Here is a 24,237-nt window from a genome sequence, read left to right as displayed (position 1 = left end):
TGCTCTGCCTTTAGGAGAATATTAAAAACCAAGAAGTTTCTAGTTGTTTTCCAGGTTACAGCTATTTTTACCATGAAATCACGGATCTAGCAATGAGAGCTGAGAAAAGATGGTGGAAAATACACACACACACAGAGGTATATTTTACATTTCCGAAAAGATAAGAAAATTTGTATGTAGTTGTTACTGATGTTTGTTTGTGTCTGGTAATAAGTTCAGAATCTTTTGTCTCACTGGGAAATCTGTCAGGCGACAAGGGTGTAGGGGAGAAAGATAAGCTGTGGGAACCTGTCAAAGAGTCCTTACCTTCAAGGTGCTTCAATGCTACCTGCAAGGATCAGACATGAGCACAATAGTTTTTTAGGGACCATTTACAAGCAAGACACTTAAAAAGAGAGCTAGTTTATACTTCTTGGAGCTGGGGAGTCACGTAAAAAACTTGCAAATGACTCTCCCCAAAGAGTCAACTGAGGGGCAGCTGCTCACTCACATCTGGACTCGTCTATTCATTGGATGAAGAGGAGAAGAGCTTGTGACGTGGGAAAGGATGCAGCCTCGGACACAAGCCAGCAGGTAGAGCAGGTACCTGTCCTGCCTCGTCTGCTTCTCCGTTTTGCTTCTTGGCCCCGATCTTCTTCCCCACCTGCCTGCACCTCTGGGTGACAGGCTTGCCAACCCCCCGTTTTACCTCATTCCAGTCCACCATGAATAACACGTGGGGCTAATCTCCAGAAGACATCAATCTCGTGTTCAAAACTCTTCTGGGCCTTGTTGCTGCCTCTAGTGGAGGGATGTGGTTGTGCATCACTTATCCTCCAACCTTCCCGGGATCTATTCCAGTGCCTGCTACTCAAGCGCTCCATAATTAACTTGCATGATGGATCCGTTATCTCCTATAAATAAAGGTCTGATTTCATCATCTAGCTCTCAAAGTCTTCAGTCTGGCTCCTTCATCCCGCCTTTTATCATAACATCTCTCCACTCTCGTGTACATATTTTAATTCAGCTAAAATGCTTCAGGCACCAACTCTGTCTAAGGCCCCCTGCCTCACTCTCCTCACACCTTTTCTCCTGCTGGTCTGCATACGTGGACCCCTTCTTCTCACCTGCTTCTCCAACTTTTAAGTCCTCTGGCACCTTCTCCATGAATACGCCCTGTTCACCTCAGGATACTTTTTTTTTCTTTTTTGAACATATAATTTATGCCACTCATAAGGCTTTTAGAAGATGCTCTGAATTATAATTAGGTGTGTTCTGGGTAAGGATTGGGTTTTCTTTGTACCAGCACAGTAACTGACACACAGGAAGAAATCAATAAGCACCTGCTGAATAAACAAATGACAGATTTGTATCCTGTCCCCCTCGCCGTCAAGGGAGAAACGTCAGACTTTAGCAACCAAGTTTAATTTACAGCAATAGAAGAGGAAGAAAAGAAGCAAGTCAGAGGGAGGAGCTTAATTACTGCCCTTGACTTTGCCCAGTTTCCCACGCCATCCACAGCCATCTTCCATGTACCCTTCCTACTGTCCAGCAGCCCCTGTATTTGTGGATATGGATACCCACTCCCCAAAACAAAAAATCTGCATCAGGACAGGCATTGTATTACAGACAACTACAGACTAGATGACAAGCATTAAGCAAAATCATCGTAATGGGCTTTTCTGACCCCAACAGCACATAAACCTCATTTTATTCTATTTTCTGCTTCAAAGTGAGCCAGGCCATCATTCCAGAAGGCATCTCAGTGAGTTACAACACTCCCCTCCATCACTTAGAGACCCCTGTCAGTGGACTGCTTTCTAGAAATCTGTACATCTCCAAAAAAAGACAATGCATCAATTAGATGCATCTCTGAAAGCACTTTGCTTCAGGAATAGTTTTATAGTAATGGGTGGGGACATTTGTTAAATATTTCTGATGGATGGAAGTTGGAAGGCAATTAATAATATGTTGCTACATACATTTTACTGGTCCTAAATGGGCGTGAAAATAAATGGACTGTGTATATTGAAAAAACTTATCAATGGTGATACCATAAATCGAGGTTTTGTGATCTAAATTTATAAAGGAACAAAATAAAGCAGTGATCCAATAGGGTGGGATTAATGAGGAATGTGGAGAATAGAATTAAAGGGACTTCTATTAACTCACACTTATACACAGATCACCTCCCGCAAACCAACATCCTGTCTAAGAAGGGACTCGTCCAATGTGTAAGGAATGAGAGTTTTAGTCCCAGGGGTCCTCAAGCCTCCTGGTCACTTCATTTCCGTAGTCAGCGTGCTGCTGAGAAAAGCCCTGCCCATTGCCTACCTTTGCGATTCAGTAATTCAGTAATTGCTGACTTTTTTAGAGTCTCAACTAAAAGCCAGTTAAGACAAAACTATTACGATTTTAATGTACTAGAACTAGATCAAATTCCGCAGCTTATGATTCATATGAATCAAATGACCATCTATTTCATCTGCTTCAGGTTCTCTTGCTAGAGTGTTTTCAGGCAGAAACTTTGGAAAGTTCTGCTAGTGTCATCCATTTGGTTGGTGGCTGAGGGGCAACTGAAAATCTACCTCTGTGTGGGTTTAAGAGGTCTTTGCACACACCAGGATGAAGCAAAGTGTCCACGCATTGCATTTGTTTGCTTTGGATGCTCTGTCATTACGACAAAGTCGGATTTATCAGTGGAGACGGGAAATTGAGGAGCTTACTTTCACTCACCCATCTGGCCCTCAGAGACGCCTCCTTAATGTGGGCAATAAACGGACCACAGGCAAGGTCCAAATACTGACTCTCCATAGGAAGCAGAAGCAACGAGTGTCCATAGTTAGTGAACACAGGAAGTCCTCCAGTTTCCAGCAATTCCACTTACCTTCACGGTGTTTTCAACTTTTTCTTATCTAAGTGGCTCCTGGAAACTAAATATTGTCTTTCTACTCAAGATAAGAAAAACTGGGAATTCTTAGCCTAATCAAAATCTAGCACACACAAAGCTGGGAGTTAACTGATTAAAAAATAATGCCCCATGAAACTCAGATTTCACATTAGTGCATAAGAAGTCTGGTGTGTTATGAGGGAATGTGGAAGATTTTTCCACTCAGATCCCAAGCAGAAAGTGACTTTTTCCAACCGGATTGGGTATGAGTGTGTTAGCAAACTGAGCTTGGGTCTGCTCACCCACCGCACAGCAACGCCAATCCACTGACACAGGGTCGCAGTGAAGGAAACTACAGCATTTATTGCAGGGCCCCAAGCAAGGAGAACAGGCAGCTCAGAACTCCCTGATGTCTTTCAGGGAAAGGTTTTTAAAGGCAACATTTGGGATAAGGGTTGCAGCTCGTGGACTTTCTTCTGATTGGTTGGTGGTGAGGTAACAGGGTGATGTTTCAGGAAACTTAATCCTTTACCTTCTGGTTCCAACTAGTCTGGGGTCTAAGTGCTTGTGGCCAGCATGTAGTCACTGCCCTCCAAGGGGTTGGGGTCGGGGGGAGAATCTTAGTTTCTGCAGGACAGCTCAAAGATATGCATCAGATTATTATGTATGCCCCTTGAGGAGGAACTAGGTCTCTGTTTTATCACTGAACTGTAATCTAAGCTGTTATTACTTTCCTTGCTTAACCGCTTTTCCTTTGTTTCTGCATGCCCTCACTTCCCTAATTAGTAACTGCTTGAGTCTGCTCTTTGGAACTCGGAAGGCCTAGGAGACCAAAGCCTTTTTTTCCTACAAACAAGAAACAGGGGTCACAGAGGGGCTTCTGTACCTGGGAAGGCCTCACAGGGTCCTGCTCAGTTTCAAGCGTGACATCTACCATTACACAGCGGGGGACGCTGTTATCACCAGAGAGAAGGAAGCTGCTCTACAGGACACGGACTCACCTGATAGGACAAAAGCAGACTTGTGGCCTTAGGTGAGCCATCACCTCACAGAACATCACAGAGGAAAGGAAAGCTTCTGAAGGAATCTGCCGAAGAAAACTCAGGACTTCAAGAGTGCACTTGGAGCAAGTCCATAAGCAAAAAACTAAGAATTATCAGTGCTGAGGAAAAATAATAATAATGAGGGAAAAGGTAGCTGGCTTGGAAGAGAACAATCTGCAACACGAGGAAAAGATCCAGAGAGAACCACATTCGTTCCACTTTGCTTAAAGGCTCATAACCCTTCTTAGTGAGGGGGAGCTATAGATTTGTATCAAATCCAGCAGATGTTCTTTAGAGTGTGTTGTGTGTAAATAATGGATATGACTTCCCTTACCAGCTTGGGTATCAAAAATGGCCATACAGCTCTTATTTTTTTTGATGGGGCTTGTTTCTCCACACGTCCTTATCAGTAGGAAGTCTAAGCCCCGTCGAGGGTGGGGGGGTTCTCTCTCTCTGGAGCTGTCCAAGCATCCAGTGTTGTCTTTCAAAGGAAGCCAGTCCAGTGGTCCCAGCGTTATTGCTCCCATGGCCCTGAGGGGCATTCACGTTCAGCAGTGTTATCCAAAGCTGTGAGGGTCAAGTGTGAGGCTGACAAGATTCCACAATGCTGGAACCAGTACGAACCTGCAACCCTTAGGCTCAGCACTGGTCAGATGGCACCAGGTCGGCCTGCCCATCCCCGTGTGGTGCCTCGCTTTTCTGCCCTTCCCAAGCAGTGAACTCCCATGAGTTTCCCTAATTTTAAAACTCGCTTAAGACCCTCAGCTCCCTCACTCCTGGAAGGACTCTAACTCCTTATGCAAATAGCTTCACCTCCACCCCAGAGGTCTCCTTTTCCAGAGGACCTTTGTCAAGGTCAAAATGTCCCTCTGTGCCCTTCCCTCAAGCAATGGGTGTCTAGTTGCCTACCTTCGCATCTCTCAGAGGGGGTCCCTCAGCCACTCTGAAGCCCTAGGAAGTTGCACCCTTGGAAGACTGTCTCTACCTATTGAAGAGGCAGGCAGAGTTAACTTCTTCAATTATTTGTCTGCATCAACAGACAGAGCCTTCAAAATTACACATGGCGACCACATATTTGCTCCTTATTTCAGAATATGGCTTCACTCACCCTTCACAAATTATTTCATCATCTTCCTTCAAATATTTCAGCATTCAGGTGCCTATTTGAGGTTGATCCTTCCTAAGGAATACAGCTACTCTAGGGGCCTAGTATGGGGGAAGAAAAAATGGCTGTGAAGCATCTCGGGAGATTCTGCCTCAGAAAGAGATGTTCCCCTCTTGGTACCTGAGCACATACTAATACAGGCATGTGCTGCAGAGAGAAGTCCATGGCTGTACAGAGGGCCCCTGGTGGAGCCAATGGGCACAGGAATGACTGTCCTTGAAAAAGGGGGAAAGTGAGGGAGAAAAAAGAGAAGCAAGATGACCATATGGGGCAGCCCTGCTCCAACAGCCCGGGCCTCTTGGCCACTGTGGTGCAAAGAGCCTATAAGGGATAGAGGAATAATAGCAAACCCTTATCCAGATAATCCGATGAGTGCTAAAATAATATAAACAGACATCTCAAGATTTAAGTAGTAAATCTTAAATAAAGACAAAGAAACTGAGGCCAATGAGGTTAAGTATACGGACCAAGGTCACGCATCTCCAGCAGGACTCAGATCCAACATTTAAGTCAAAGAGTTTGGTTTCTGTCTGTGTCTTGAACCGCTATTACCTCCGCCCATCTGATCGCATGACAGGATGTGACCACATAACCTGCAGTCAGTCACAGAACTTTGCCCAGAGAACAGCGTTACGAACACCACTTTGAATCATCCAAGGTATTGACCTGTATCAGCTACAGCTATTACTCTACAGCGGGTCTGGCTTCATTGAAATTCTCTGCTCCTTTTGGGAAGTCTTCACAGCTTCTTTCATGTCTGCACCCACCCCAGGTACATTCTCTCCTCACATACCGCATTCTGCTGGGAAGCACCGTTTGTCTCCACTGGCTGAGTTGTTCTCTGGCCACAGTTCACCTGGAGGGGCTACTGCTACTCATCTTCCTGCTTCCCGGGGTGATGGTGGAAATGAATACTGTTGGGGAAAGTTGGAAATATTCTAAAACAGTTCAAAATAAAAATAATTCTTCAGAAGATGCGTAGGTTTGACCACACATATACTTGACAAATTTTTCTTTCTGTCAAAAAAAAGGAAGTTTACCCTCAGCTAAATCAGAGGACAGAATTAAGAAACCCCAGAAATCAATTACATCATCCTACGTGACCAGTTTTTAAAAGGTGATTGATTGAGAAAGGAAGAAAAAAAAAAGCTTCTTCTGGTTTAAATGTTGTCTGCCTCCTTTGAGCCAATTCCCACAATACAGTGATTATGATGATTCAAATATATTTAATACAAATGCATGAGATGATAAAAAAACAATACAGACCAATTGTCAGTAATCCAGAAATAAGAAAAGGCCTCCAAAGATAGTAGTGAAGATATGCGTTCTCTTGCCAAAGATGTAGAAGTTAGCAACAATGGACCCTCTAGTCTTCGCGGTGGGGGAGGGAGTGGGGTGTTGAGAACAGAGAAATGCAAGGCTGGAGCCCAAGTGTCGGAACTTCATTGAGAAATAATAGGTGTAATCAATGTCCATAAAATGTTTTCAAATACATAGTTTCGTGCAAGGACTAGCAGTAATAATGGCCCTGGACTCTGTGAGATGCACAGTTCCTTGGAGTTAACTGCTCACCTGTACTTCTCTCGCAGAAGAGAGTACCACTTAGGACATTTCTCACACTTACATAAATGAGAAAATCACCTCCTTGGTGCTCTAGAAGCATTAATTCCTCTTCCTGGGAAAACCAATTTCCCTACCAGAAGAACTGTATTCACATTTCTTTTCTGTGGACTTAGAAAGTAAAGATCTGTGGAATTGTAGGTTTTTCTTAGCTGGTCCCAGTTCTTCCTAAACTGCTTCAAGTTTCTGGTTAGATATGAAGGCTGAGCTCAACCATTGTAACTACTGAGCCTAAGAGCAAAGGCAAAATTCTCATAAATGACTTCATTAGATGTGCATCTGAATTTTTTAATAGGGCCCCAAACATATTTCTTGAATATTTGGAACTATGTCATTTGAAGATAATTTCTGAGCAGAAAAAAAAAGGGGGAAAGAAGTCATGTTAATTATAAAGATTTTTTAAGGTTATTCAAATGAGATTTGCTGAAAACAGCATTTGTTAGGAAATTTATTTAATATGACTGAAATTTCAAGGAGTTAATTTTCATCCCAGTCTTGTGCTGTAAGAACACTGTAGATTTCTTTCATGCCATAAAGAAGCATCTTTATGTTATAAAAGATAAAGTGTTTTTCATGTAATGTATAGACTTTATTATGCTTTTTTTTAATCCCTTTGGGCCAGATTCTAATATAATTTCACAGGGAAATTCCTATTGAGGTTGACTAAATTCCAATGTAATTTGAAAGCAATTAAAGTTTATCAAAGGAAGTGTACAGTAGAGTTATTCTGGAAATGAATCAGGACCAAAAGGGAGTAAAACAAGCATATCTAGGTCTCTGGAGCAGCTCTAAGAAATTTCTTAAATTTTATTGACTCACTAAACTACAGTGTCCCATTGGGTGGTGGAGGTATAGAAGCGTTACAAGTCAGTCGTTTATGCAGATTCACTGAAGTTTCAGAAATTGAAAAGTTTCTCAAAACTCAATAGTGTCATTTCCAAGCAGGGATTCCTGTACAACCTGAAGTATAAAACTTCTAGTATACTTTATTAAATGTAATCTAAGTCTGACACAACACAAAGTTTCCAATAAAAGCCTTTCTTCTATGTTGTTTTTATCTTTCTTAAAAAAAAAAAACTCGTCTGAAGGGTCACGTGTCACCACCTCACTACCTGAGTGAGTGTCAGTTAAGAGCTTCACACAGAAGCAGCACAAGAAATACCTCTAAACAAAGGAAGGGAACATAGAAAAAAAGGAACAAAGGTTTCTGTGAGCTTATCTTTAGGAACTGCATTACATCATCGGTGTATAAAGCCTCATCTTTTACATAATACTCTATACTATGACCCAAATAATATTCTGTATTAAATAAAATATAGGTTGCTTTTTATCATATCAATATTTGCTATATGAATATATTCTAATAGAAGTGAATAGATTCTAAGGAAAATGAGGTTTATTGGGTGTCTATTCACACACATGCCATCTTGAGTCTCAGTTTGCAGAGGTCAGACTTGAAAATCATTAATCAGCATACACTAATTGTTTTTAATTAATTAAATAGAAAAATAAAATGGAGAAGTTTCAGAGCAATTAACTCAATAAGTTAACTACTATCATTGTTATGTCAACTTCATTTTCATTTTAAGAAACTTTAAGTTATCCAAAAGCATGAGTTTACCCTTAATCACAATAATGATATTTGACACACAATTTTGAAAAATATGCTTACTCAAGTGAAAATTCCAAAAGGAATCTGATAGCCTGACATTTTGAGTAATGTGCCATCTTAGATGACAGAGCATTACACCCAGAATGGACATGTGAGAAGCTCCACAGACCTGCTTCCCAGTGCAACTACCATACCTGATAGAATAAAAAGAAGAAGAAGAAGAAATTTAAAGTGTCTGGAAAATTTCCCAAGGACATACAGCAAATGGAGAAAAAATATATTCAAGAAAAATCTCCTAAATCTCAATAAGATTATTTAGAATTTGAGCCATAAACACACTCACTCCAGTTTAGCATGATTAACTATCCATTCTAAGTGGGTAAGGCCAGGAAGATGGGGCTCCCTCTTCCCTCAAATCCCAACCAAGGGATACATAAAAGGTTTACAGAGGCTAAATTCCAAGAGCTCATAAGCTCCCTTCTTCCACCCAGCCCCCACTCACAGAGCAGAGGTTCTACACCAGGTGCAGCAGGCTGAGAATACTGGGACCTTGATCATCTTCACCCTGGCTTATTCATAGAGTGGAAGTTTCAGTCTGGGAGAGGCAAGCCACAAAAACCAGAGGCTTCTGCCTGTACCCAGAACCCTGTCTGCAAAGCAGGAGTGTCACTCCACAAAGAGCAAACCACTGTCCCTACCCATAGCTCCTGAGCTGTGACTCAAAGATTTTGCCTAGGGCAAGAGGCAGTTGACAAGAACAAAGAACACCAACTGTAATCATGTTAACATAAATCTGAAGAAGATTCTAATAAATTAACATGTATCAATATATGGTAAGCCCTAGAGCAACCACTAAGAAAATAAACTCCAAAGAAAATTTTTAAAAAATCATTAAAGCAATTGAAATAGTACACTGGAGAATAATAAAAGAAAAAAAAAGAAATAGTACACTGGAAAATAGTCACTTAATGCAAAAGAGAGCAATGAAGGAGGGACAGAGAAACAAACAAAAAAAGACACGAGACAGGTAGAAAACAAAAAGTAGAATGGCAGACATAAACCTAAATATATCGACAATAACATTAAATATAAATGGGTTAAACAATCCAATCAAAAGGCAGAGATTGTCAGGCTAGATGGAAAAACAAGATCCAACTTTAAGCTGTCTACAGGAGACACACTTTAGATTTAAAGATCAAATAGGTTGAAAGTAAAATGATGGAAAAACACATATCATGCAAACAGCAGCCATAAGAAAGCTGGAGTGCTATACTAATGTCTTAGAAAGTCTATTATAAAACAAAAATGTTGCTGGAGATAAAGAGAGACAATTTATAATGATAAAAGGATAACTCCATCAGAAAGATATAAAAATGATAAATGTATATATACCTAATAACAGAGTCCCAAGGTACATGGAAAAAAAAAAAAACCTGACAGAACTGAAGAAATAGGTAATTCAACAATAATCGCTGGAGACTTCAATATTCTGTTTTCAATGATAGACAGAAATATGCAAAAGATCAACTAGGCCTAATAGACATAGAACATAACACCAACAACGGCAGAATACACATTCTTCTTAAATACACATGGGACGTTCTCCAGAGTAAACCATATCTAGGCCATAGAACATGCCTTAGGAAGTTTAAAGGAATTCAAATCACACAAAGTGTGTTACAATGAAAATTATAACTCAATAACAGCAATTTGGGAATTCATAAATATGTAGGAATTAAGCAACACACTCCTAAAGAGCCATTGGGTCAAAGAAGAAATCACAAGGCAAATTAGAAAATACTTTGAGATGAAAGAAAACATAACAAAATTTATAGGGTGCAGCTAAAGCAATGCTTAGAGGAAATTTTATAACTATAAATGCCTTTATTAAAAAGATCTCAAACCAATACCCTAAACTTCCACCTTAATGGAAAAAGCACAAAATAAACCCAAAGCAAGTAGAAGGAAGGAAATAATAAAGATTATATAAAAACACAGTAGAGAAAACCAATAGAATCAAATGTTGGTTCTTTGAAAAGATCAAGAATCAGCAAAATCAGCAAGTCTTTCAGCTAGACTGACCAACAAAATGACTCAAATTACCTGAACTGACAAACTTTCTGAGATCAATATTACATTACATACCATCAGCTACATTAATTACCTTGAATAAGAGGTGCTTATGTATGTGTAAACCATATGAGAAGAAAACCCTCAGTTTGCCATTTTTTCAGGTAAACAAAATCCACCCTAAATTAAATTTCAACATCTGTGAAATTTGTCCCTTTTCCCTACTTAACTACCCCATACAAACACTTCTGCTTTGGGAGGCTTCATCCCCAATTTCCAGGTCCATCCCATACTTTTCTTTCCCATGCCACCATCAAAACTAGATGGATTTCTGACCAGTCATTTACACTTTTGTTATTGACCAATTACTCTTTCAACTTCATTCCCACAAAAGCATCACTACAACCAGCATTCCTAATCTGAGTTTGAGGTACCTAATGGTGGAATGAAGGGGTTTCCCACATTAAAGAATATAAGCTTCCACGCAATCTCACCAATGAACACCACAAGCTGAACCAAGTAGTTCATTTCAGTCTTTTGAATCAGAAAATATCCAGTAAATAAATTTGATTCCTTCAATTAAAAAAGATATTTTGGAGGGGAAATATGGGCAACAAGATATTACCCTGAAAGTCATTTGAATTAGTTTTTGTTGTTATGCTTATTTTGTATTTTTCAGGGACAAGTGATTGGAGACTGCAGGAAGCATCAAAAGTTAAGTCCAAGAATGGTCCCCAGCTGCTCAGTACCGACCACATCAGGATCAGTGACACTGGGTGCCCATGTACTGTTTAGCCCCAGGGCCTGAACGCAGGGTCTACCAGAGGAGTGCCAGCAGCCCTGTTGGCCTCTCACTCACGAGAGGGTTTTGATTTTGTCTTTTGATGTTAACTGCAAATGAGGCCACACCTGCAGCCAATGTCTGGCAAGTACGTGGTATCTACAAGATACGTATTTAAATATGCCAAGTTTTTGTAGCCATGATTTGCCATTCCTTCATTTTTGTATACAAGAAACTAAAGAAGGGAAAATCCTGGGACTGCCTTTGCCTCTCAGAGGCTCTGCCTGATGCCGCCCTCATGTGGTCCAGGGCTCTGTTAGATGCTGACCCTTCATCCGCCTCCGCTTCCTCTCTCTAGGGCAGCTCTGGTCCTTTCTCTCCCTGCCCAAAGTCTCCACCGTGAACCTTCTTGGCTTCTGTTTTCAGGGATACTTGGTATGATTTTTTTATTTGCATTTAATGCTTTTCATTATTACAACCTTTACCCAACACATCTAAAATCTCTCAACACATAATTATTCCATCTGTATTATTTTCTATTTCTAACTTAGATATTCTGCATCACAAAATCCCTCCAAATTGAGTGTATGTTATTGAAGTCCTTAGTTTTACAACAATAATTATAACAACAACTAATAACATTTATTAAGTACTTGCTTTGTGCCAGGCACTCTACTGCTTTACATAAATTATCTCATTCTATCACATCTAACTGCATCTAAGCATATGCTTAAATTTGCCAGGAGCACTTAAAATTAATTAAAATAAGGATATGATTCATCTTCAAAACAAAGATCTCAATATGCCAAAGTGAAACCTATAAAATAAAATATTTTAAAGTCTTACAAAATGTACAACACTAAATTATTATAGGATACTATTAAATTTATGTTTCTATCATGGAAAATAAAGCTATAAAATAAAGTATCCACTTTCTCTTTAGCCTATTTATTTCTTATACCTTTCTCAAATTCCTAGAAACCTCAGCTTCTGTCAAATAAGTATGATTAGATTCGTATATTCAATTAAATCCTTTAACTAAGAAAGTAATATATAAAGTGAGTATTATATTCTTACATTAACTCCCAAATCGTGTTTGATAACAAATCACCCTGACATTAACCGTGGTATGAGGGTTGCAAAGTAACATGAGATATGTTTTTTACTAATCCTTCACATTCCATTTTGGAGCTGTATGCTGTTCTTGATCAAAACTCTCATTTTATTATCAAGAATTACGTTATTTTCTGAATGAGTGAATTTTCTGTTCGAGACAGGAAATGAAGGACTGCGAACGCTGGAAATGTATTTTTCCTGTCTCAGTATTAATACATGATATATATTCATAATAACTCTGAAAACTAGTTTCATTTCTTCTACACATAAGCAATAAACAGTATGTGCAAAAATATGAATACTAGCAGCAGTGATGCAGATACATAATATGGGGTTTCTTTTGAATTTACAGCCATTTCTAATATTTCATTTAGAGCATGTGTACAGGCAGCTGTCACAGATGTCCATCAAAGCTCGATTAGATGAAGACAGACAATGCAGGCTTTGAGGATAAACCGAAGCTGCAGCTCAAAGTTTCCGTTTCTCACCCATGGGCACTATAGGACCATTGTCTTCCTCCTTTAAGGCAAAAAGAAGGAATCGATTATGTTACTGACATTCCTCCAAGGCAGACTGGAAAGTCTTTCTACAGTCCAACGAGACAGCAAAAACGAGAAGTTTCATAAGAAAATGTGGAAATTTCAAAAATATCTTCGTGCTCAAGTTTGTTATCTCTGCAATTTTTCCACAAAGTCTACCATAATTTTATTTCTCTGGCTGAATCTATTAATGCAAAATTTCATAGAGACATGTATTTTCAACCAAAATAAATAAACGAACGCTTGAACTGTTTTCTAAACAAAAAATTTACACGTCATGCATAATAATAAATAAAACTAAAGCTTTTAGTTATTGCCATTAATTTCCTGTGTAATAACTGCAGATGGTAACTGTTTGAGCACAAAGACCACTGTTTCCTAGTCCCCAAATAATGTGACATTTCTATTAAATAAATCAGGAAATAATATAGAACAACACATGAAACGTACATTTTGAGAGAACTAATAGTCTTCCCATTTAGAAAACAACATCAGCTAAGATTTCAGTTCAGTACATCTACTCGTGTTGCCAGAGATGGGACTGGGGGAACACACTTTAATACAGTTGCTAAAAATAAACAAGTCCAACCTTTTGGACAACAAATATCTATTAAAATTTAGAGTGCATATACTTTTCACCCAGAATTCTACTTCTTGAAACTTATCATAGAGATATAACCACCTAATCATACAAAGATTTTATGTATAAGGATATTCACTGAAGCAAAAAAAACTAGAAAAAGCTAAATAATTTCCTTCCTTAATAAATTATGATACATAGCACAGTGAGATCAGCTCAGTGCTTTGTGACGACCTAGAGGGATGGGATAGGGAGGGAGGCTCAAAAGGGAGGGGATGCAGGGATATATATGTACATATAGCTGATTCTGTTGTACAGTAGAAATGAACACAACACTGTAAAGCATTTATACTCCAATAAAGATGTGAAAAAAAATAAAAAATAAATTATGATACAATGGAATACTTTAAAATTGTTCATACATGGTGTGTGGGTGGATATGCTTGTACATATGTACATATACATGTCCACACATGTATGCATATGTTCACATACATATAATTTCTGGAACAATTTATTAGAAAACATTAATAATGCTGGGGTATATATTCCCAAACTAAAATTTCAAATAAGATAGTGAGTCATGACCAAATCTTTAAGATTATGCCTCACAGAAGTGATTTCAAAGGTAAAGTAGGACATTGTTTGTGTATACATTTGACAACTATAACCCAACACATTTATAAATCAAAGTGACCGACATAAAACAGACTGATGATCCAAATTGTAAAGCCTCAGCACTTTAGAGCTTTTTAAAAGGAGCCTAAAAGTCAGCATGGATGAATTTTTTGCAAAAGGAAAATAACTGGAGTCCCCCATTTCCTAAGATGTGTTCCACATAACTCTAGAAGTTGGGTGGAAAAAGTGAATCTGTATTCAAAAAATACTGTGAAAACTCTGATTACATAGAGTAAAATATGATTCTTTCAAACAAAACCATGTCAGTCTCTAATATGCTAATGTGCACTGTAAATCTGCAAAAGAAAAATATTATATTCAGGATTCTCCAAATGTATGGGACAGTCACGTCTTGATTTAACAAACATCTTGATGGACCAAATGCTCTGCAGAACACATTTGGGAAAGGTTGGTCTAGAGGCAGAGATGCCAAATTTATGAAAGTAATTCAATTACGCTTTACCCAACTACTCTAAAAATTAAGCTACCATGGTCTAAAACGTCAATTAGACAAAAGACAGGTAAGTAAATATGCAGTCACTCTAATGAGGTGGTATTACCCAAAGCATGAGGTCAGGTCTTACCCAAAGCATTTTAGCATTGAACATACAACCAGAGTGCAACAGGTGCACAAGCTCTCAGGTAGGTGTCTTGTTCATTTTAAAGCTCTAATGGCTTGATTTACAGGATTCTCAATAAATGTAGAATGAATTCTAATTCATCTGAGTGTGGACTCTGCTGGTGAATTTAGGTGCTCACTGTGTTAAAATCTCCCTCACAGGAAAACTAAAGTTAATGCCCTATGCTTATTGAATTTTTCTCCTTTACATTGTTCAAACAAAGAAAATGTCACCTCCCAAAGCCAAGGCACTCTGAGGATGATCTATTAGCTTCCCCCCAGAGATGGATGCTTGATCTCATTCACTGCATGATACCAGATTAGCTGGAAAAATTACCAAAAAAATTTATGTCCCTGAGTTCAATTGATCACACTCTGGGGTGTGGATGTGGAATCGGAAAGACTCAAGTTCAAATCCCAGCTCTGCCACCAACTGTCTGGAAGATTTTAGGCAATCTACTTGCCCCTTCTGAGCCCCAGATAGCAATACCTACTTTGTAGGGTTTGTGTGAGAATGGAATACGACAACAGATATAATGTGACAACAGTGCCTCCTGAGCACATAACTGAGTGACTGGTGACTATTTCGTTGATTTTACAGACATCTCACTAAATGAAAACTGAACTACGGTATGGCCTATTATTTTCTATAGCATGTGTTTGACATTTACTTTTCAGCATTTCAGAGAAATTTTTCATGGGATGGAATCATACTTGATCTCATCTGCACTGTGTTCCCAAGGCCCAACACAACATCTGGCTCAAAGCAAACACTCCAAGAAAATGCACGTATGTATGTCTGGGTATGTGCGTGTGTGTCCAGGCATGTGTGCGTACATACATTAAAAAGTAGAACAAAATGACAGTAGCAATTGCTCCTGTCATTTATTTAACGTTTTTATTTAACATTTTTACTTGTATAAAAAGTTAGATTTTTAACATTTTTATTAACGTTTTTATTTGTATCAATATTATACATGCACATAGTTGAAAAAGTTAAGTAGTTCTAAAGGGTGTGTTACGAAAACTATCAGTTTCCTGTCCCATATGCCACCACTTTGCTCCTCCTCAACTCTTTGAGCTGATTATTTTATTAATATTGTAGAGCTAATCGATATGACTGCATTACTCCTTTTCAGTTTTCTGCTTTAGCACTGTCTGTCAACTTTCCCTGCGGAGAATATCATTTGACCCTCTTTCCTCCTATCAGCCCCTACCTCTCTACACACACACACACACACACACACACACACACACACTCACACACTGTAAACCCTTCCCTTCACTCCACCCTCCCAATACAGTTATATAATAATTTGGGTTGGATCAATATTTTATTTCTATCATTGTGATGATGTAAATATTATTCAGAACTGAACTACATGTATTAATATATCATTAATTTTCCTTTCTTGCACAACTTGTTTTCTCTGGAGTGAATCATTATCTTGAGTTTTTTCCACCTACATCCTCAATCCAAAACTACCTACAGTTGTCTGACTCTTCTCTCAAGAAGTTAAGGCACATCATGTAGTCTATCAACTTCGTCTTCCTGAAGCTCTTCTAGAACTTTCTCAACTGCTCACATCTGGACTCACACCCTCTATGCTGGCTACCTCACTTCACCATCATTCTGGGAATCTCCTTTGTCTTTCTCCTTTGTCAGCTCTCCTGTTTCCTGGATCCCACATCTGTTTTCTTGGTTTATGCCATTTTGGTGAAGCACATCTTCCAGTAGCTTCCTGGGAAATAAATTTTTAATGACCTTGATATCTGAACATGACTATTGAAAGTTTGGGTGAGCAATTGTAGGTGGGCTGCAACTTTCTCTCAGAATTCTGAAGGTCATTCTTCCCTGGTTTTTAGCTTCCAGTATTGCTGTTGAGAAGACTGATATTTAAACTCCAGGTTCTTTGAGTCTGACTTGTTTTTTCCTCCCTGTAACTTCTCCCTCCATGTTCAGAAACTTCACGATGATAGTGGTGTGGATGCATTTTGATCTACTGCCCTGGAAATTCAGTGGGTCTTTTCAATTTGTAGATTTATGTCCCTGAGTTCTGAAAAAGTGTTTTGAATGATTTTGTTGCTGGTCCTCTCCTAAAATTTCTCTGCTCTCTCTCCAGATTTCCTATTATTTGGATAAAGAAATGACACTCAGAATACACAAAGGTAATCAGGCTGACTTTCTCCCCTTTGGGACCTCCTCCCAAATACCCATTTATCTATATATAAATAATAAGAAAGCTTAACTATAAAAGGAAATGTTCTATTATCCAGTGATCATTGTTCATAATGAGACCTTGAAGTAAGGCCATAATCCTAAGAAGTCTTCTAAATCAAAAGCTATTTCAATATAATTATAACAGATGCCATCTTTCATGTGACTATTTCTGAACCTTAAATGATCTTCTGTGAAGAGACCCCTGGGGATGAGCACAAATCAAATCACCATTGGAGAATTTCCTACAAAGCTATCAAAAATTAAAAAAAAGCACATGTGCCCACGTGTCCTTCACAAAGGCTGCTGCAGGTCACAGGGCTGACCTCAGTTCCAGTAACTTTGGCTCAGCTAATTGATAACCCACTGCCACATCCCTCTTTAAGTAAGATAATTCAGTGTAAAATCTCCAGAAGAAGAGTCTTTTAAGAAATAGCAAGATGCTAGACGTGAGAACCCTTTTCGAATGCTCTCGGGGCAGTTTTTTCTCATGCTGCTTGGATTTGGAGTTAGCTGGGTTACCTGATTCGCTCCCAACACCAGGCTATAAGCTCCTCAGGGGAGTCTATGCTGATAATGTGTATATTTGTACACAGTCCCTAGAATACTGCCATACACTGAACAGAAGGTTAAAAATAAATGTCCTTCCATTACAAGCAAGGGCAAGATAGGAACCTTCTTTTTCAACACACCCACTAATACCAGTATCAGGTCAGGAGGAAGGAAAATAAACAGAAAAAGGAGAAAGAGAAAGGAGAAGGTCAAGAGTGTCAACTGCTTTTGAAAATTTAAAGGACACAGGGTGGGAAAGATAACACAGGATTTGGAAATAGAAATCCAGGCATATCCGAAATAAGAAAGGGAAACCAGGTATCACTGTTAATTATTTAACATTATTCTGGGAGTTCTAGAGGGTGCAATAAAATAAGAACTAGTAAAATTAGAAAGGAGAAGATGAAATTGTCATTATTTACAGATATGACCAGGGTCTATTTAGAAAATACAAACAATCAACTAAAATGTCATTGGAAACTATATGAAAGGTCAATAAGAAAGCCAAGGACAAAGCCAAGCAATTATTTTTTCAGTGAATAAATATTAACCAATATAAAAATGTAGTGAAAAATGACACTAATCAAAATTGATAATGAATACAAAAACAATAATAATAGTAATGCTCACATTTATTGAATGCTAGCCCCCTGCTAAGCACCATGCTATGCACTTTACCATATTTTGTTTAATGCTCACAACACCTCTAGGAGGTATGACTCTTAGTATTCCTATTTCACAGATGAGGAAACTGAGGCTGAAAGAATATCAAAAATTTGCCCAAACCATGGAGCAGGAGGTGAAAGTGCTACATTCCTAATCAAGCCACACCCCAGGCTGACTCCAGAGTCCAAATGCACATCCTGTAGCAAATTCAGTCAGAGGAGAAAACTATACAACATCTAAAGAAAATTTTAAAAAAACTTTAATAAGCATAGACCTATGCATTCTTCCTTGATAGAAAGATTCAACATTGTAAAGATATCAATTCTCCTTAAATTACTCTAAGTACTCAATGCAATCCAAATCAAAAATTCTAGCAAGATTCTTTTTCTTCCTTTTTCTCTTTCTTTCATTCTCTTTTTCTCACCCTCTCTTTTGTTCTTTACTTCAATCCTTCTGGTAAAATGATCCTATCGCTTATCTGGAAGAACTGAACACATGGAAATAAGAAAATTCTGCAGAAGAGATTAGTAAAGGATCTTGTCCTACCAAACACTGAAATATATACCAATGTCACAAACACAATGGTTGGTGCTCATGAACAGATAGATTAATGGAACAGAACAGGAAATTCAAGGATAAAACCGAGTATTCAAAGAAAGACTTAATATAATGTAACAGAATCATTTTTAATCAGATTGGCAAGGATAAGAAATTTGAAAATACTTAATGTCAGTGAAGGTGAAGAAAAATGTGTAGTTGGACACATGGTCAGTGGAAACATAAAGGGATACAACTCTTAGAGCAATTTGCACATATACAGTATTACAATTAAAACTCTCTGACCCAGTAATCTCACTACTAAGAAGTTTTTAAGGAAATAAATGCATATGTTAACCACAGTACTGTTGATTATAGCAAAGTCTGAAAATGACCTAAAATGTACAATAGAGGAACACTCGATAAAGTTTGGTACATAATTAAAGACAACTTATGTACAATCATTAAAATGTACACATGTATCTATTGAATGATGTGAAAAGATATATCAAACAAGCAGATAGAAAAATATCATGCATAATATAATCCCATGAGGAACATTATATGTCTAGATGTGCTTATGAGAGATATGCAAAAAGAGAGATCAAAAGAACAAAAATAATGATAAAGGTAACATTTATTAAATACTTAACACTGTGGACCAAAAACATGGTAAGCACTTTAATTGTATTACTTCACTGTATCTTCACAACCACCCTGTGAGGTAGGTACTACTATGGCCTTCTTTTAAGTGATGAAAAAAGAGACTTAGAGATATTAGGAACTTGGTCAAGGTCACACAACTAACTACCAGTGGAGTCAGAATGGAACTTAAGCCATCCCCCACTGAGCTATGGGGGGACTTCCACGTTCACCCCAGTGCTCATGGTGACTGTCACCGAGAGGAGTGTCTGAGAGATCCTCGTTGCTTCATTTTGTTCTGTACTGTTTGAATTTTCCGCCATGAATATGTATCATATTCAGAAAAATCCAAGGGGTTACTCTTGCCACAGAAATTTCAATAGGCAAACGGAGATGAACACATTTCGAGAAAGTGAGGAGTAAAAAGGAGATGAGAAAGAGGTGGAAAGCATATAGAGTGATTGATTTTAAAAAGGGCAAAAGCACCTTCAATCCATGGTGCAAGCATAGATTAGCGTTAACCCTTAGGGAGACTATTAGCAATGTGATACCAAAAATGAAAACACGGGCGTCCTTTTTCCCTAGAAATCTCATTCCCAGGAACTTATCTAAAGAGATAAGGAGGCAAAGATATACAAGGACTTCATAATTACCTGCCCTTTGTTATTTGAAAGGCATAGTGAAAAGAGCTCAGGGTTTGCAGTGAAACCTACCTGGGTGTGAACCCTGGCTTTGCCCTGTACTGGCTGTGACCCTGAGCAAGTTACTCAGCCCCTCTCAGCCTCAGGGTCTCCATCTCTAAAATGGAAATAAAAGCACATGCCTCACAAGATCGTTGTGAGGATTAAATGAGATAAAATATAGCAGAGGGTCGGAAACATAAAAAAGCAGCTGTTGTTTCCCCTTCATCACTCACTAGTATGTGTCACTTAGAATGAATGTGTAAACTTTAACTGAAACTCAAGGACACATCAGATTGTTTGGTATATTCTGTACAACTCTGTATCAAAGTATCATAAACCACTAAACTTAGCTCTTAAAGTTCTTCACAAGCAAACCTATGTTATACTATTCTGACACTTTCTCAATCTCAATTAGCACTACACGAATTAACAAAACTGTGTTATACACTACAGCACGTCACATTTTTCTTCCTCCTTCCCTAATCCCTAGGGTGCTGTAAGGGTGATTGAATATCTAATTACTTCTTAATTGAATGCACATATTATACATTTTTCACTAGGTTCAAGCTTAATGCTTTCAGTCCAGAAATCAAAGTCAATGAAATTAAGTTGAAGTGGGATTTGGGCAACTATTATAATGAGAGAAGGTTTGTATTATGTCTAATTATAAGTAAATGTGGATTTTAGTATTATTTCCTATGGAAATATTTCAGGTCCAGGAATGTGCCATAAGTGACTAATTTAGATGATTAATAACATTGTTATTCTTATTTACAATCTTTTATTTCTCATTATAGTGATTTAATTGCTGGGACCCACTAAATATAATCATTCTTGAAAGAAATGGTATCATTAGAGAACCACTGGTTGTACTCATACTAAAATCAGAATGAACACTCATATTTGTGAAAAATTACATGAGTTTCTCTGCACTGTAAAGGTTATAGGAACCCTCACATGCTGCAAACACAAGAAAAACATAAATCTTGGAATACTTGGAATATAACTGGTTACATTCATCAAAAATATTCATTTATGGCAAACCATAAAAAATATTACTATCAAAATGGTGTTCCAATTCAGTTCATACTTTACCAGGAGAGTATTTCATGAGGTTCTTTTTTTTTTCCCCCTTTTGCATTATGCAGGAGTAGAAGAACCTCTGAAGTCGGTATCTCATACAATGAAGGTTTGTTTGCTTGTTTGTTTCTAGATGTGGGGACTAATCATCTATAATAATTTAGCTGAAGACCTTTTCAGGCAGAAAACTAGATTAAATAACTTTTTGAGATCCAGTTCGACTCCATGCTTCTAAGATGCATCTGAAAATATTTTCTGCAGACAAGCCCTAAAGACCTTTATATATAAAGTATAAGAATTCAGAAATTTTGCAGGCATTTAAAGAAGTACTGTGATAGAAAATAGACCCATCCAAAACCAATGTGGTTTTATTGTTTTAACAATTAATTTACTTTGAGAATGGTGTTACATAGTGGCAAATTTCTTGATTGGAGAAACCTCCATATTATCCAACAAATATTTCAGATTCTGTCCAAGATATTGGGCATTGTCTAGTCTATTTTAACTTTGTATGCTACCAAAACAAGTTTTCACTGGCATGTTTGTTTAATTAAAACTGAAGTATCACACCAGTCAAAATGGCCATCATCAAAAAGTCTACAAATAACAAATGCTGGAGAGGGTGTGGAGAAAAAGGAACCCTCCTACGCTGTTGGTGGGAATGTAAATTGTTACAGCCACTATGGACAACAGTATGGAGGTTCCTTAAAAGAATAAAAATAGAGTTACCATATGATTCAGGGATCCCACTCCTGGGCATATATCCAGAGAAAACTATAATTCGAAAAGATACATGCACCCCAATGTTCTTTGCAGCACTCTTTACAACAGCCAAGACATGGAAGCAACCTAAATGTCCATCAACAGAGGAATGCATAAAGAAAATGTGGTCTATGTATACAATGGAATATTACTCAGCCATAAAAAGGGAGGAAATAATGCCATTTGCAGCAATATGGATGGACCTAGAGATTATCATACTAAGTAAAGTAAGTCAGAAAGAGAAAGACAAATATCATATGATATCACTTATATGTAGAATCTAAAAAAATGATACAAATGAACTTATTTACAAAGCAGAAGTAGACCCACAGACATAGAAAACAAATTTATGGTTACCAAAGGGGAAAGGGGGGGGAATAAATTAGAAGTTTGGGATTAAGATATACACACTATTATATATAAAATACATAACCAACAGGACCTACTGTGTAGCACAGGGAACTATACTCAAAGTTTTGTAATAACCTATAAGTGAAAAGAATCTGAAAAAGAACAGATATACGTATAACTGAATCACTTTGCTGTACACCTGAAACTAACACAACACTGTAAATCAACTATACTTCAATTTTTAAAAAATGAAGTAGTCGAAAGAATAAGGCAAATCTATTTGTACTAACATATAAATATCTCTAAGACCTATATAGTTAAACTGACAATTTTTTGGTATGGCTTTTTTTTTTTAATACTTTAAAATACATTGTTTCTCACCCTTGTGGGTGGCATGTCAGTATCTACTTTTCCCTTACCTGGTTTCTTCTTTAACAAAACCCTTTTCCCTTCTTCAGGAGATGGCTTCCATCCCTAACAAAGGGCCTGGAGCAGGTAAGTTCCTCCACTCTCAGGCCATGATCCTTCCATCACCCCATGCCATTTCATTTCTATGCTGAGATTTCAGATCTCCTAGGTTTTGCTATATGTAAGCTATTTGCTATGTTTAGTAACTAATACAAAAGAAAATGAAAATATTAAAAAGAAGGTTGATCAGGGGACTTCAGTCTTTTCATCATGTTTCTGTATTTCCTCAATAACTGCTAACATCCAGCTACGTATCAGTAGATGTAACGCAGGTCAATTTTCCAAAACCCATTCAAGACTCTGCAACTTCACAACTGAGACATTTAAGTCAGATGCCAATCACCCAACCTTCCACTGCGTATGGGAATAACAAACTACAATACCGCCACCAGCCCCCAGCGACAGATGTCGTGAGTCCTGTCACCCTTTCGCACTGCGCTCAGCCGTGGATGCAGAATCCTTCTCAACACTCTAGACAGCTTATATCAGTCAATCAGAGTTAACGCGCAAGTTTGAGGGCTCTCTGTCACCCGTGTCTTTTATTTTTACAAATCTTTCTTCAACAATCCTATGTCAAAGAGAGGGGGGTGTTCCTGCAACAGCCCAGGTGAGAGCTGATGCAAACTTTATGGGTTGTGATGATCACAGAGGTGGATTTGGGAGCTATCCAAAGGCGAATCTGTGAACTGGACGATAAATTGGAAATGTGAGGTGAGGTGAGGTGAGAAGTGTCAAGTGTGACTTGAATTCCTAAGAAAACTAGAAGAAGGCCAAGTCTGCGAAGGACTTCAATCTTTTATATATTGAGTGTGAGATGCCTTTGATGCATCCAAAAGAAAAGTGAGGCAAACGGTTGGGCATCCAATTCTAGAACTTAACAGAGAGACCTGGTGTCGGCAGATAAATGAGAGGGTCATCTGCATTTGGTGGTAACAGAGGCTGTGGGTGTAGATGATCCACCTACAAAGAGAGGAAGCGCCACAGGCTGAGCCATGGGGACTCCAACAGCAAGTGGCCTCCAGGAAGGTCCCTTTGTGTGCTGGGCTTTCACAGTTCCCTGGGTCTATGATGAATCCGCTTTCCTAAGTCTCTATGAACTTCATCATGGAAAAGAGGAACTGGAAAGGGCAGACAGTAAATGAGGAAGAAACTGAAATGAACGCTTCTTTGTGAACGATGTTTTCTTAATAAGTCTCAAACTGGAAAAATAAAATTTAAAAATTGGTTTGAGGAAATTACCAAAAATGAGCATCCATGAGGAAAAAGACATAATACAACATATTTAGAGGAGATAACCTGGTCTCGGTGATTTTCTTATGGAAAATATATGAAGTTTAAAATCATGAAATCTACTATATTTAGGGTATCATAATATATTAATGTTCAACATAAAAGCTGACCCATGACTGCAAGATGTTCTCTTTCCTTCCTCCCAAACACAATTTTGTTTAAATTCATGGGTGGGGAGGGGAATAAATCATTCAGGAATTTTTACCCACAGTAAATTAACCTTTCTAATACTGAAAAAGGAAAAAAAGGACAGATATGGAAGCAGGGATTATTTTCCTTCTTTACTAATCTTGAAG

General features: G+C 38.2%; 1 protein-coding gene across 2 annotated transcripts in view; it reads right to left on the bottom strand.

The window, feature by feature from the left end:
• Positions 1-8,075: 8,075 nt before the first annotated feature.
• The window catches only part of CA8 (carbonic anhydrase 8), a 94,401-nt gene continuing 78,239 nt past the window's right edge, over positions 8,076-24,237 (bottom strand). For both annotated transcript variants that reach the window (XM_082601632.1, XM_082601633.1), the window contains one exon: positions 8,076-12,795. The gene's annotated coding sequence lies outside the window, so the exon portion shown is untranslated. The remainder of the gene's footprint in view (positions 12,796-24,237) is intronic.

Source organism: Mesoplodon mirus (assembly GCF_964341445.2).
Source record: "Mesoplodon mirus genome assembly, chromosome: 16".
Taxonomy (NCBI): domain Eukaryota; kingdom Metazoa; phylum Chordata; class Mammalia; order Artiodactyla; family Ziphiidae; genus Mesoplodon; species Mesoplodon mirus.
The sequence above is the reverse complement of the archived record's forward strand: the minus strand, read 5'-3'. Positions and strand labels throughout refer to the sequence as shown.